Source organism: Fopius arisanus, unplaced genomic scaffold, assembly GCF_000806365.1.
Source record: "Fopius arisanus strain USDA-PBARC FA_bdor unplaced genomic scaffold, ASM80636v1 scaffold00089, whole genome shotgun sequence".
In the NCBI taxonomy this organism is placed as follows: Eukaryota; Metazoa; Arthropoda; class Insecta; order Hymenoptera; family Braconidae; genus Fopius; species Fopius arisanus.
In genome coordinates, this window is record NW_011887828.1 from 45503 (window position 1) to 59845 (window position 14343).

The 14343-nt window shown below is 36.2% G+C and overlaps 1 protein-coding gene across 1 annotated transcript in view; it reads right to left on the bottom strand.

Annotated features, from left to right (window-relative positions):
* aop (anterior open) overlaps positions 1-13499 on the bottom strand; it is a 26428-nt gene extending 12929 nt beyond the window's left edge. Inside the window, exon 1 of the mRNA XM_011311457.1 lies at positions 12347-13499. The gene's annotated coding sequence lies outside the window, so the exon portion shown is untranslated. The remainder of the gene's footprint in view (positions 1-12346) is intronic.
* Between the last annotated feature and the right edge of the window lie 844 nt (positions 13500-14343).

Genomic DNA, 14343 nt, shown 5'->3' on the forward strand with positions numbered 1-14343 from the left:
TATTATTATTATTATTATTATTATTATTATTATTATTATTATTATTATTATTATTATTCATTATGAAGATTTTGTTTTATCAAATACTGATTAAAAAAATTACTAATTTTCGTTTAAATTCGGTTGATTTTCAGCGGGATTAGGGAAAAAGCCAATGGCGAAGCGATGGAAATGCATTTGATATATATTTGAGCGGAATTGGGAGAGACCGAGATGAGAATAAGACGCCACTATATGAGGTTCGGGGTCTTCGACCGATCCAGGGTCGCACACACTCGAGGAACCAAGAATTCACGGGACACACGCAGGCTCAAGTATTTTTTCGCGCTTCTCCGGTTGTAATCCTTCCTTGTCGCTCTTCTCCTTCCTGCGAAAATAGTGACGCATGGGGAAAAATACAAGAGCGCTTTTAAATTCATTCGGAGAACACCCATTGGAATCTCTCCCGCTGGGTTTGATGAGTGACTGGATTTTTATGATGAGGCGATTTAACTATGAGGAAGTGATTAGCGTATTTTTTCATGATCCTTTTTTCACATATTCGATAACAAAAACATTTTTCGTTTCGATGAATTTCGCAAATATACCGTTAGAACTTTGGTAACTTTTACGGGATTAAGGAATTAATTGTTTTTTACAAAATTTAAACGAACTAATATTGAGAAATATTGCAGAGAAAATGGTTGCTTAATATATTCTGATTATGGGAATAGGTTATTGAGAGACATCAGGACAGAATTTTCGCCCTATTATCAGGTTTTCTATATATCGGGAAAGCCAATGGTAATAAAACGTGCGTTATCGGCGACTACGTGAGTATTATGTTGAAAGTGTGTACCGACAGCCATTCAAATCATTATTTATCGTAAGACGGAAGTGTTAAAATATCTTTTATTTACTAAATAACACCTCCTGCCGTTTTGAATTCACACGGAGCGCGATATTCATAATTCCCTTAATAAGTTAATGGATTTTTTATCCAACCGAGGTTCGACAGCATTATTCATTCAGACTGGTCATTTCTTTGGTATTTCCGCAAACGATCACGTGGGATAATGTCTGCGAATCGGGTAGAAAAAAAACCACAGGAAAACAAGCGAAAGAGATTAGTCTGATCAATTAATTTTTGGAAAATATTAAAATTTGAATGTTTCAGACGGAGAAGCCATATCGCGCTATCTCGAGTTTTGATAGTGATAAGAACGTACGATTATTATAGACGGAAAGGAAAATTTCTCTCAACTTTTGATAAATAATGGTTCATTCGGAAATTCCGAATCATTAATGTTATCATCTGAAAAATATTTTTCTACTCGATAACGCCAGGCAATGTTAGTAGGCCGAGGAAATTTATAATATAATGATGGACGAAAAATCAGTAATTTCTCACACAACGTTTCTAATTTCAATTTAAGTTTTATTTTAATTTGACTTATGCATTCTTCATAGAAAATGGACTTTCTATTTACATTTTAGAAATGTAGGTAACGGAATCACTGGTAATTTTTAAGAAAGAACAATGAGTTTTAAATTAACTATTTTCACATATATTCCCAAAAAAATTGAATTTCATAAAACACAACATTTTTTGATGAAAAGTCTTCAATTTTGTTGGGTTTCCATAGTTTTTATCAATTTTTCTGAAATGAATGTTTTATTGTCAATAACAAAATTCTTCAAAATTTTCAAGGAAAATGATAAGAGACTGCATGAAATCCAGCGACTTGTAACTTCTGTGCAATTCTCATTATTGAATACACGTAAGGGAGAAAAACTGCTGAAATTACAAATGCTTGGTCGCATTTAATAAAATGAAATCAAATTTGAAATTTTTGAACCGCATAAAAATGGAAACTCATCGAAGCATCCTACCGTACCCAATATCCATTTATTTTTTCATAAAACGTGAAATTTTAAATTTAAAAATGTTCGAAAATTTCATTATAATGTTGGGAAAAATTTCTAGAAATGTACAAGCAAAAATTATTTCCATAAAACTGTATTAAATGTGGAAAATTATGGTATATGATATAGTAAAAATGCATAATTAGATATTGAAATTAACCGTCACTAAGTCGCACACCTTGAGACGTAATTCTGAGAAACATTGAATCGATGTATAATAGCAACAACCTGTTACGTCGGTGTGGTATACGGTGGAGATTTGAGAATCACTGTTGTTGAGAAGGCCCTCACAAAGAGAGCAAACGATCGAGGCCGTTGGTGCACGTGCATGCCGCCGAGAGTAACATCGACCGGAAGTCGAAAAAAGCCCGGTTCACCCTCGTCACTCGGCACCAGCTTCTCGTCATGGGAACGGGCCTCTTCACCCATCGGTCCAGACTTTAAAACCAACCCAACACCACTCCACTCCACTCTCTTTTTCATTTTTTATCTTTCTCTACTTTTCTCTGCATGACGGAGTGTCGCGCTCTCTCCTTTAAAAATTGAAAAAGAAAACCACCTCTCATTTTACCACACTGCCTTTGAGCCTCAGTCGGGTATGTAGTTGGGTTTGACCCCACCTCCTCAGTCCCACATAGTTTGCCTTTGAAACCTTTGCCCTTTGCGTCTTTAAATTTCACCCCTAGACAGCATGTGAAAACAACACTTGGTCCGGGAAATTCATCACTTCTTGTGTACATTTTTCATTTTTTCCCCCTTCTTTTTTGAAGGCTCCAATCAGAATATTCGTGCACTTGTTCTAACAGTCTTTTTTTCATTTTATGGAGGGACTGGGACGGAAGACTAATTTCTAGATTGTTTCCTCTTTTATAAAGAGTTCAATCAGAAGTTTCCTTACACTTATTGCAATGTTTTTTTTTATTGGGAATCTATTTTTAGCGGGCGAGAAATATTCTTCCGGGTTTACAGATCTTTCCTGACAAGCACCAAGCTTAGAAAATGCCCTGCAAAATGTATCGGTTACGACGTAAAAAAACAAATTTAAGAGAAAATAAGGGTCCGGTGAACTCGCAAGAAAATGGAATTTCACTTTTTTCCCCAAAAATTTCTCTCTAATTTTCTCAGACAATTGCATTCCACCCTTTAATTTTTATGCGGAATCTTCGCTGTCTGTATACACCAATATTTTGTTGTTTTGAAAGACCATAACCATTTCCTATGCCAAATCCCTCATTATTTATATTTTCCACTGAAATACAAAACTGAATAGAGCATAGGGATGTGGAACCGAGAAGAGAGATTCCGTTGAGTTGACGTTGGAATTTCAGTCCCTGTCTTTTCTTTTTGAACTATTCTGACCACTATCTCTCTCGTCTGGGCCCCACGTTATACCATACATCCATCTTTATCGAAATATATATTCGGAATTTCACACAAAAAAAGAATTTCCAGACTTCCGGGTCGCCAACTCATTGGTTTATCGTATTTTCATCTATTAGGAACAAGGAAAATAAGAATAAGCAATCAAATAAAATGGAAGTAATATATGAAAATATGATATACATCTATTATACATTACACAATATCTAAAGTTTTGTTGTTCTTTGAATAATGAAAAAATTATATTAAAAAAATTTATAATTTAGGATGCTGAATTAAGTCAGGATTTCTGACGAAAAAGGGAATATGATTTTTTTTTAAATTGAAGAATAACTCGACATGTTATATCAATGGTTGCATTAATAAGACGCATAATAAACTAGAACAACGGGTTATGAGTGTATAACCAGGCCTCACTCAATAACCTGCAATGATGTAACTCAGTAGAATCGTTCCGACTTTCTTATTTCCAGTTTTCCACTTTTTCCCCACTCCCATTTGTATTTTTTCTCTCTTCACTACTTCTCCTTTTTTTCTTCTCGACTTTTTTTTTTAATTTCCTGTTTCGTAAGACATGCGATTACACAACGAATTCATCGATTCGAGTATATACCACAGGCCTGGGTGTAAGTATCTCCGTCTTTTACTATAGTACTCAGACTTGCCTCAGTCAATTCTTACGCAATGGAATAGCTGATTACTACGTCCAAGACCTGTTAATGATGATAATCGGTGGTACACCAGAGGGCTCATGGGAGGGACCATTGACGGTTTCATTTTCGCACTGATATATTGTTGGCTGCATCATTGAGATTGTCTTCATTAATATAAGGACAAATCTCCGTAATTACAGTAGTTTTCACTTCTTCGGAACACCATAAATGAAAATTTTTTTAAGCTAAACAATAGAAAAAAAGGCGACATTTCGTGAAACACTTGGATAGCTAATCGATATTTTTATTAATTTGTGCATTGTATTGAATGTTGTGGAAGTTGGGATACGTCACAAATCAGATGAAGGAGACAGAGAAAATTGCATTGTTAAATAAATTGATTTCATTGAGGCGTTGAGTTTTGAGCGCGGGCAACCTTTTCAGACGTTGTTTTCCGAGAAGCTGAAATTGCGAGCGTATTGCCAACGGGTCGATAACGCGCCGAATGGTATTGCACGTTTGAATTGACATTAACGATTCATGGATATTGTTGAAACGTCGGCCTAACAGATTCTTTAGCTTTATGTCTAGGGGAAAACGGGGCTACTGGGAAAAATCTATTTGCAAGCAAATCGTTTATTTAGTGATCAAGATGGAATAATAATATAGAAAAAATGAAGACAACCAACTTGTTTTGTGGTTGCTCCCTGGCAAACGGTTCAAAATAACAACTTTGACCTCGACAATAAGTTCTCAAGAATATTTCTTGGCGGAATTTCATAAAGGCGGAAGTAAGGTCGCGTATGCAGACATCTACGACAGTGTTCTTCCTTCGGACCAATGACGAACTGGATTAGAGTTTCCGGGAAGTGACTTCACGGCTTGTGGAGGCTCACCTTAACAATTCCCCTCCCCCTTCTCCTTTTCTTTCTTCAAATTGGTATGTTACAAGATTTCACTAAATGGATGGAATAATGCTGGTAATAAGAGCATAATAAGTCAATGGAAACAGCCCAGCAATTCACCCAAATTGTCCTACAAATTTATTTTTTATTATCAATTGCTTATCTAGGACCGACATTTTCTGAGTGTCTGTTAGGTAACGAATTTTATTCAATTGCCACTGATAAATGTTTCATAATCGTCGAGTATCCAAGTGCATCTGTCACATGAGAAAGCGACGTCCTCCAAGGTTTTCATGTGAAATTTCCGAAATATTTATTTTTAATTCTTTTATCTCAAGTTCATTGTCTCTAGTAGACTTTCGAGTAAAACCATTCGACATATTGTTCATCAATAGAATATTTGGGAAAATATAGAGCCGTCACTGATGTTACCGGGTTGATAAACCAATGGGGTGCTCTTTGAAAAAAATGCAATTTTAATTTTTAACTTATTCCATTTTTGTTTTTAATGTTTGGCGGTATCGCATTGAGATAAGATACAATATACCCATCTCCGAATGCTATATCGTCATTCGAATGAAGAGTGAAAAAAAACTTGGAATTTCCGATAAAAAAAAAAACGCTCGGGAGCGTCAACATATTTTAGGTGACGTTTTTTTCGTTGTATTATAGGATTTTTTTGCCTATCGAATTATCTTCGGATATAGTTGGAGATATTTGGAGAGTTTAAAAGGAGCAGTCTACCTGCATTTACCTGAATACGACTACCTGCTTCGGGAGGGTAAAAATATTATAAAAGCTAAGATCAGAAAAAGTTGCTCATCTGTACCTTTTTTTTGTTTGTATGTGTGTGTGTGTGGGGGGGGGGGCGATGTTATGATGTACCGGCGGGTGGCTGACACTTAGAACGACGTAAGGTATTAGGAAAGAGGATACAATGGTGTCTTTAGGCAACGGAGATCCTTGTAAGAAGTGGGGGATTTATTGTGCAAGTGTGGCTGAGCGTGAGAACGGCTTTAAAGGAGATTTGTTATCGATTCAGATGGAAATACGAAGGACATCTGTTGTCGAAATCAATTCACGTTTTTTTTTTTGCACATATTGGAATTCTTGGTAGGGAGGAACTGGCATACCATTTTTGACAGTATTAAAGTATTCTTAATTATTTTTCTTGATTATTTCTTCCGTTCAAATTTCAGCCAATAGAATTGCACCATTCGCGCTCCTGATTATTTTACCGGCAAAACTTGACACGTTCATTTGTTTGCAACGATCCTATGGGGAAATATCCATTAATTTCGAAGCTCTCGTGGTATTATAAATGATACTGATCCCAATAATGCAGGAGGGTGGAATAAAATATATTATCAATGTTATCAATCATCAATGTTTATGTTTACAACAATACCTATACCTTTACCTATCCAATAATTAAAGAAAAATCATCATTGTTTGTATATGTTCTCATAAATATCAACACCATCAATTCAATATACCGTGCATCCTGTTGGATCACTATATGGCTGGTTCGTATGTTGTTCCCTGGAAATTTAGTTCGAAAATTTTTCGAAAAAGACCAACAATTTTTGTCAAATATTTAAAATATCATCACCCCATGAAAACACATGGGGGACTAGATTGAATAGCGCAACCAGCTGTGACAGGTTAGTTTTCTCTGTCTAGAGAGTATAAACGATGCGTGGGTCCCCCAGTGTGACTGTCACAAAAAACTTTAAGTAACCTCTACTCTTCCGAACAATGAGCCCTTCTTAATTAAAAAATCTAATGATATCATTCGCCTTCTATTCAAAGAACGAGAAAACCCGTAGGAAATCATCGTAACATCTATTAAAATAAACTTTCGTGAAGAATTTGGATAAATTCAAGCTGTTCCCGCACTTATATGTATGTAGTGTGTCCAAAAATCCCAGAATTTAGTATAAAAATGTTAATACACTCTTAACAGACTGAATTAATTCTCTTCAATAATTGTATCAATAGGATAAGAAAATTACGCTTATTTAATAACGTTGTGGAATTTTACGCTCAGTTTTGTTTTTAGACAAATGTATTTTTAATCTTCAACAAGGAGTTTTCTTTAAAAATAGACAGAATTTTTTTTTCTAACAATTCCTCACATTCAGATTAAATTATCTATTAAAAAGATGACTGATTCATTGATAAAAGGATCTCGTTGGAGTCATGAGCTGCAATCTTGTACATAATTTTGAATAAACATTAAAGCAGTCTCATCACGACATTTTCTCGATGACCAATCCCATTGTCTCAATTATTTGTCTTCCGGCGTACGAGGAAAAATGGTAAATAACTTCCCAAGAGATAATGAAGAATTTACATGTCTTCACAAAATATCCAGTGAGTCAATAATGTAACCAAAGGTCTTCAACAAAACGTTTAACGATAAAATACGGAATGTCTTTAGCCATAAAAACACGAAAAACAAAATGGAAGAACTCAGGGGACGATAAAAATTCAAGCTATTTAATACCACTGAATGATGGGTTTCACACAAGCGCAGGGGTACACGAGCTATAAGGTGCGAATGAGCTGTCTGGTGAGCAGTCGTATAAATATTCTAAGAGGAAGTGAGTACAATAATAGAATCAGAACGTCAGGTCTGACCGGACGAGATGAGGAAGAGAGTTCAACCTCTGACGTATTCAAATAGAAAATTCTTGCGAACCAATCATTCTCAAAAATAAAATCATTAATTGTCGAGGAAATACCATGCAATTGGTCAAATTTGCATGCTCTATTTGCTAATGAGAAAATTTATGGTCAGGCGATATTTGCAGCCTCATTGCCGAGCATCAGTGCTATCTAAATACTTTGAAAAAATAGCATTTTAGCGTGGGATAAATCAAGCGATTTCTCGGGAGTTAATTAATCAGAAGCGGATGTTAGTTTCGTCTTGATCCTTCCACAATGACGACATTATTATTGGAATAAATTGTTTTCTTCATCTGCCCCTACTCTCTTTTGGATATTATAAATTGATTGAGGAGAAACTTTAACAAATATAAAAGATATGGAGAAATATATAATAATCCAAATATGTATAAATAGTTAGAAATGCAGAATTAAGTGGAGAGTTCATTGAGAGCACTGATTATGTTGAAAAGGTTTTTAATGCGAAAAAAAGAGGATATCCAGTGATTGGATATCCTCAAAACTCGTTTATTTTTCTCCGTTTTTTGGTTTAACGTTTCACTGGCCGCATCGGTCGAGTGCATTCCCCGAGAAATCTAAGGAAGAGGAGCCAACAACACCGGATGCCATCCATCCAGGCCTGGGATTCTCCTTTTGCGATGATTTTCAGTCCCGTGTTTGAGGAGAAGCGAGAAAGATGAGAAGACAGTGCGGGAGGAAATCACGCACTAAAGAAGCTGAAGACACCCGCAGGACGAGTCAAGGAAAAAAGGATGGAAAGGAAGGATGAAACTAAAAAGTGAAATAACGTCCAGAGACTGGCTGATGGATCCCCTTTGCCGTCTTTTACCCACCATCATCTAGCACGCAGGCCCCTCATGAGAAGAAAACACCAAAGAACACATTCGTGACGCAGGTCCAAGGTCCGCACTTCCGGTCCGGATACTGGACCGGTTTCTCTACCAACTTTGTACACTCTACAGCTACGACGAAGATACATTACAGAAGAGTTATTTACAAAACGCCTCTTACTCGGATCTGTGTAATATTTACCCGGATATTTTACCGTTAATCGATCATTCCAATTCTAGTTATTATATTTTCCTATTTTAAAATTATGTATAGTCATGAATAGTCAGAAATTATAGAAATGAAAAATGAACAAATTGAAAAATGTATTCCTCCTCGACTCAATTATTTAATGATCAGTGATATAATTCAAGTTTTATTTAAAATTTATTCAAGAACAGTCGAACCACTATCGCAGCCCCGAAAATTTATTCATTATCGAAGTAGACTCCAATATACATCAGTCCCAGGACAGTTACGAATCGATTCTAATATTATATCTGAATCAATCATAAAACTTTGAGTTATTAAATTTGAAATCAAAATTTATAAAATTAAATAAATTGAACAATAATGTGGTTGATTTTGACGTTCATGAACATGATAACTCTATATTATTCTGATTTCAATTATTTAAATATGAAAATCGCATGTTCCAAAAAGCTCAACGATAATGAAAAACGTTATTTCCGTCGTCATGAAGAGCTCTCAGTTCTTCATTCTACGTATCTCAATGACTCTTTCATCATTATCGAAACATATTTAGTGACAGCTATGGGGAAGTCATTCGGAAGCCTATTCTCAAATCACAGCGGGACAAATATATCCTCAATAAAATTTAACTTACTACCTAGCTTTATCGTAATTGCAGAGCAAAACGTGGTTGAAGAAATTTTCAATTCTCAATTGTTACGCAATTTTATCAGAGCGTTTTGTCATTATTTTCTGAATTTGCTGTGTAAAAATTACGATATCATCATTTAAAGTCGCTCTCTCATAATCTGTAAGCGAATAGTAAGTCTCGCAAATTTGATTAAATGTTTCTTCAAACTGTACGGGAATTTCGCGACACTCCATATGACCGTCACATGCCAAAATTATGATGATATTACTAAGCGGATGATCGAAAAAATATGAACGAAGAGAAAAACGTACGAAAAAATATCGTGTCGTGAAAAGTTACCAGGCAAGCCTAAATCTATACGATACGGGCGTATAATATTTCCTGAATAAACCATTGAACTCTGGTACTGGGTCGATTCACTACCGCACCTCCCATCACCGAAACTCCATTATCGCGATAGATTCCACTCCACTTTTGTCCTTGCGATGAAACTAATGGACGACTCCGTAGTCAAATTCAGTGGACCAATTCAAACATTTCGAGTGAATTAAAACGATCATATTTAACACACCGTGAATTACTCATATAGCGCGGTAAAATTATTGAATTACCGAACCGTGTGGTTTTATTTATTCAGGAAATCATTCGTTTGTGATTTCACTCATAAATAATTTTATTGACGAGGAAAATACCAGTTGGAAGTAAAAAATACATGAAATTATCTGCGAGTTTTATTCGTTCTGGAAATTCTTCAAGCATTAAAATTGAACACAATATTCCGCAAACAATTTTTTTCAGTGCAATGATAGAAGAACTATTTAGCGATGAAAAAAGTAAATTTTCTTCCCCTTATTCTCTATGATCAGTTGAAAATTTCCAACTTCCTCATCACTTTGAACTTCCGCGTTCCGGTTCGGTTTATGCGGCCGTAGTTCGAGCTAAGTTACTCCTCGACGCAAAAGCCCTCTCGACGGAACCCCACAATTCACCCCCCTTTTCCCTTTCATATATCATTCTCTTCTATACTGTCCCTTTTCTAACGCTTCAAATCTCCCTTCTCCCCTCATTTCATCCAGCATTATCTAGATTCTAGACGGTAAGTAACCCCTCACGCTACAGAGACCAATGGAAATTCTCCATGACACCGAAAATCGATATATCGAGACGAAAATAAATCCGTACCAGTGACTATTTTACCAAATTTTCCCAAAAGACCAATGACAGTTTTTTTTTAGAACTATTATAACAATTTAAGAATGAAATGAACAAAATCAAAGAAATCAACAAATAAATGAGGCACTGGTGTGGAAACAGGTCAGTATTCAATAACAAGGTAAATTAAAATAAAAAGGTAAACTGACCTGAGAACCTCAAACAAAAGATAATGCTTTTTACGAAATTGGTGAAATTTGTTGGCTAAATTAGCCGATGAGTTCTCCCTAAATTGAAACACACGATGGTAATTCTAACCACTTCTCCAATTACAAAAAAAAACGTTCAAAGGCGGCTTAATAATGTCCAGAGGACCGTAAGGAACGGAAGGAACACACGAACCAATAAGATAAGAGAGACGAATGAGTAATGAATAACTAAATAACTAAAAATAAAGTTGCACGCCAGCGATACAGTGTAGTCGGTTCACTCGAGTTCTTCCGGCATAGCCAGTTTGTTTCACAAAAAAATCAAATAAAGGAGAAAAATAGCTTGAGGAGGGATATGAGAGAATACTGAGGAGGTTCAGACGACTCTGAACGCGTGCCCTCGTGTGCCAAGAGATGGCAGCTTTAGTCCACAAGAGGAGGAAATAAATCTCGAATATAATTTACGATAGCTACTGATTTGCCAACAGATCTGATTTTTATCGCACGTGATTAATTAAAATAACAAAGAAAATTAGGAGACTATTGTTTGTGTGCTTTTGAGTGCATGATTGCAGTGCATGATTTTTTATGAAAAAAGCACAGATAATTTTTATCCCTAATAACTCATGATCGATAGAGTGAAATTAAATAATTTTTTTTTAGTTTTTTAATTGCCAGGATATTAATCGGCTTAAAGAAATTAGCCTATTAATGTGTCTTCGAATTCTTGAGAGATTAGTTAATTACCGTTGATTACAGAATTGATTACAGAATATTGAAGATTTCTTCTAGGATTTTAAGCTGCATTCTAATATCTATGCGGACTCATGCGGATTTATCAACAATATGAAACAGAATTTTCGATAATTAAAACAAAACATTTCTATTTCTATGACATGGTAGATAGCAGTTATCATTAATAGTTTATTATCAATATGATTTCAGATATTAATTTTAATCCACCAGTTGAATAACATTCTTATATTTGAACGAATCTAACTGAAACAATGCGTGCGCATTTGACGTCATAATCAAAGAGTTTATCTTAAAAATGAATGATTTTTTACTTATACCGAATTATGGATGCCGCAATCAGCAGCATAAAACTAGAATCATCTGAATAAATATCTGAAAGCCAACAGCACAGGGTGAATGTGTTGAAACTAAAGAGAGTAGGTAAATCACATTTAAACATGAAAATCATCGGAAACCTCCAACACATAAATTTATCCTCGCTTATCACTGGCGCAAATCCCACCCCAGACACCCCCACCCTCATCGGGGTCAAAAAACATAACACGTGGTGATTTTCGCGGAAAAACTGGAAAATCTCCATTGAACCCGATCGGTTATCCAACAAAGATTGATGACCCTGCAACTAGTCGGGTCCAATCTCACTCAGCCATCTACCTAAAGAATCTCCATACAGTAAAGCCGTCTTATCGTACACCAGTCACGAACGTGTCTCGTGTTCGCACGTTTGTCGAGAGTAAATAAAAATAAAAATGAAAAAAGAAAAAAGAAAAAAGAATTTTTTGTTTAAAAAAGTCTGAAATTCGGAGAATTGTGACAACTTTGCACAGGTGGTTTTTAACCATAACCATTCGGTTACATCCAGACCTTCAACTATTCAAATAATCAGATTAAGCGCAATCTCCTAAAACACGATGTCGTCATAAAAATGAACAATAGCATCGATCAAAGCAGAAACTTGAGAAAACATTTGATGAACAAAAAAGAAGTCTCTATCAAATAAGTGACAATGAACCATTAAATTACCTCAACCAGCTTCAGTTAAATCCCTCTAAAATCCAAGAATGAGTGTCACTGGTAGCCGTCTCGCCGTTCTTCGCGATATAACTTGCACTTTACCACTGTTCATTGGTCAATCCCTCCAAATGTATCCCACAACCGAACAAGTATTGGAGAGGGGGTTTGACTCCGGGGAGCACCTTATTATTTTCGGTGGAATCGTACGTCCATATTACACGGAACTCACAAAGTTCTTCAAAAAACTAATCCACTGAACACGTGATAATAACTGTTCAACTCTCGTTATTTAATATGGTAATTTTTTTTTAAATCACAGTCGATGCTGATCGAAACAGTTCAATTGGTCTTTCATCACTGTTCTCTTATCCCCATCATCCCATACTGCCTCTCATCATTTTAACAGTTTGCGCATTCGCTCGTATTAACTTTAATGTGATTGTTTTGTTTATAGTATTGTGAATGAGTCAGAGGGTTATGATCGAGGGGGTGAAATAATAAACAGTGACTGCACCGTGTGTAACACCACCGCCCTGTACTGTAGCTGACGAGCGACTGAGAATTCTTTGTATATCGTCCCTTGAAACGCTTGAAACTCTCGAAGCAAGCCTTTAGGAAGTGTCGAGTGGATGGCGGAAGGTTGCCCACACTATCTCCCCCACCATTGGTATTACCTTCACACAACTGCACAGATAAATGGCAATGACGGAGGAAGAGGAAGAGTGAGTGACAAAGAGCGAGTTTTCTCACCGGGAGAATGTGCGGCAATTGATTGGTGGTGTCGGTGGGACGGCATCAGATGTCATCAGCTGATTGGTCCTGTCATTTGGATCCAGCGGAAATAGTCGAAGCACGCGGCAGGACGGAGAGCTGAGCCGAAGACTGCCGAGTGGTAGCTGGTGAGTGGGAGGGGAATCGGAGCGGGAGCGGGAGCGGCAGCGGCTGCCGGCCAAGAGTCGAGGACTTCCTCGTCGTAGCTTCCTCGTGCGGTGGGGGCTGGCCGTTGGGTTCCGGTATTTCTTACTAATTCTGAGGTGCCTATAGACGATTCCTACAATTTCATAATTACATTGGAATTGGCCGTTTATCCTGAGATACGCGCTAATTCTGGGATTATCCTTTTTTTTTTCGTTATTCGGCCTATACAGATATCATGGTTATAATTAATAATCAATTGAAAGTTCATTGCTTTTGTTACCCTATGCAATTAGTACGTAACTACTATCATTCCTTCTATAACCATGGGACATGTTCCTAGTGAGAAGTTTATAATGGCTAATAATTAACTAATTAATAACTATTGTCCGTTGTAATATTTTCATTCCTAAGATATTCATTTTTGAGTTGGGCTTCTATTCGTTGAAGTTCAGTCAAGATTCGGTCGGAATTCAGGCATTTTTCAAAGCAAAATTTGGCCCCAAATTTCTCGCCAAATTCCATGATAGTTTATCAACCATGTACAAAGTTAACCAAAGTTGAGTTAAGTATTGAGTAAGGGTCAACTAAATAATGACTTAAATCTGCAGTCCGAGACTAATGCTCACCTTAAGTTACTTATACTATAAACCTTTCCAAAACTTGAGAAGATATTCCTCTGACTGAATTTCAAATCTAAGACCATTGACAATAATACCATCGACTATATATAGATTTCTATCCTACAATAATTTATATTTATTGCGAAGTACAATGGTAATTAATTGGCAAAGTAATCATAGGGATATTTGAGTTTTAAAAAATTGATTGAATTTTATAGTTGTTATAGAAAATATAATCGATTTAAAATGCGTTTTAAGGGCCGTCTTGAGATGAAAAAATGAAAAATGTTGGTCTTTCGGTGCAATACCCTGGACTCTGAAGACAGTACCAAGATTTTGGAATAGCTCCTTGAAGCTGATGTACAAATGTGATTTAACGATGTTCTCCTCTACGTGACGTGCGGCATTTATGATATTTCTCATCGGCGATCTGTCTTACGGAAATTGTTACCAATCTTGCAGGCGATG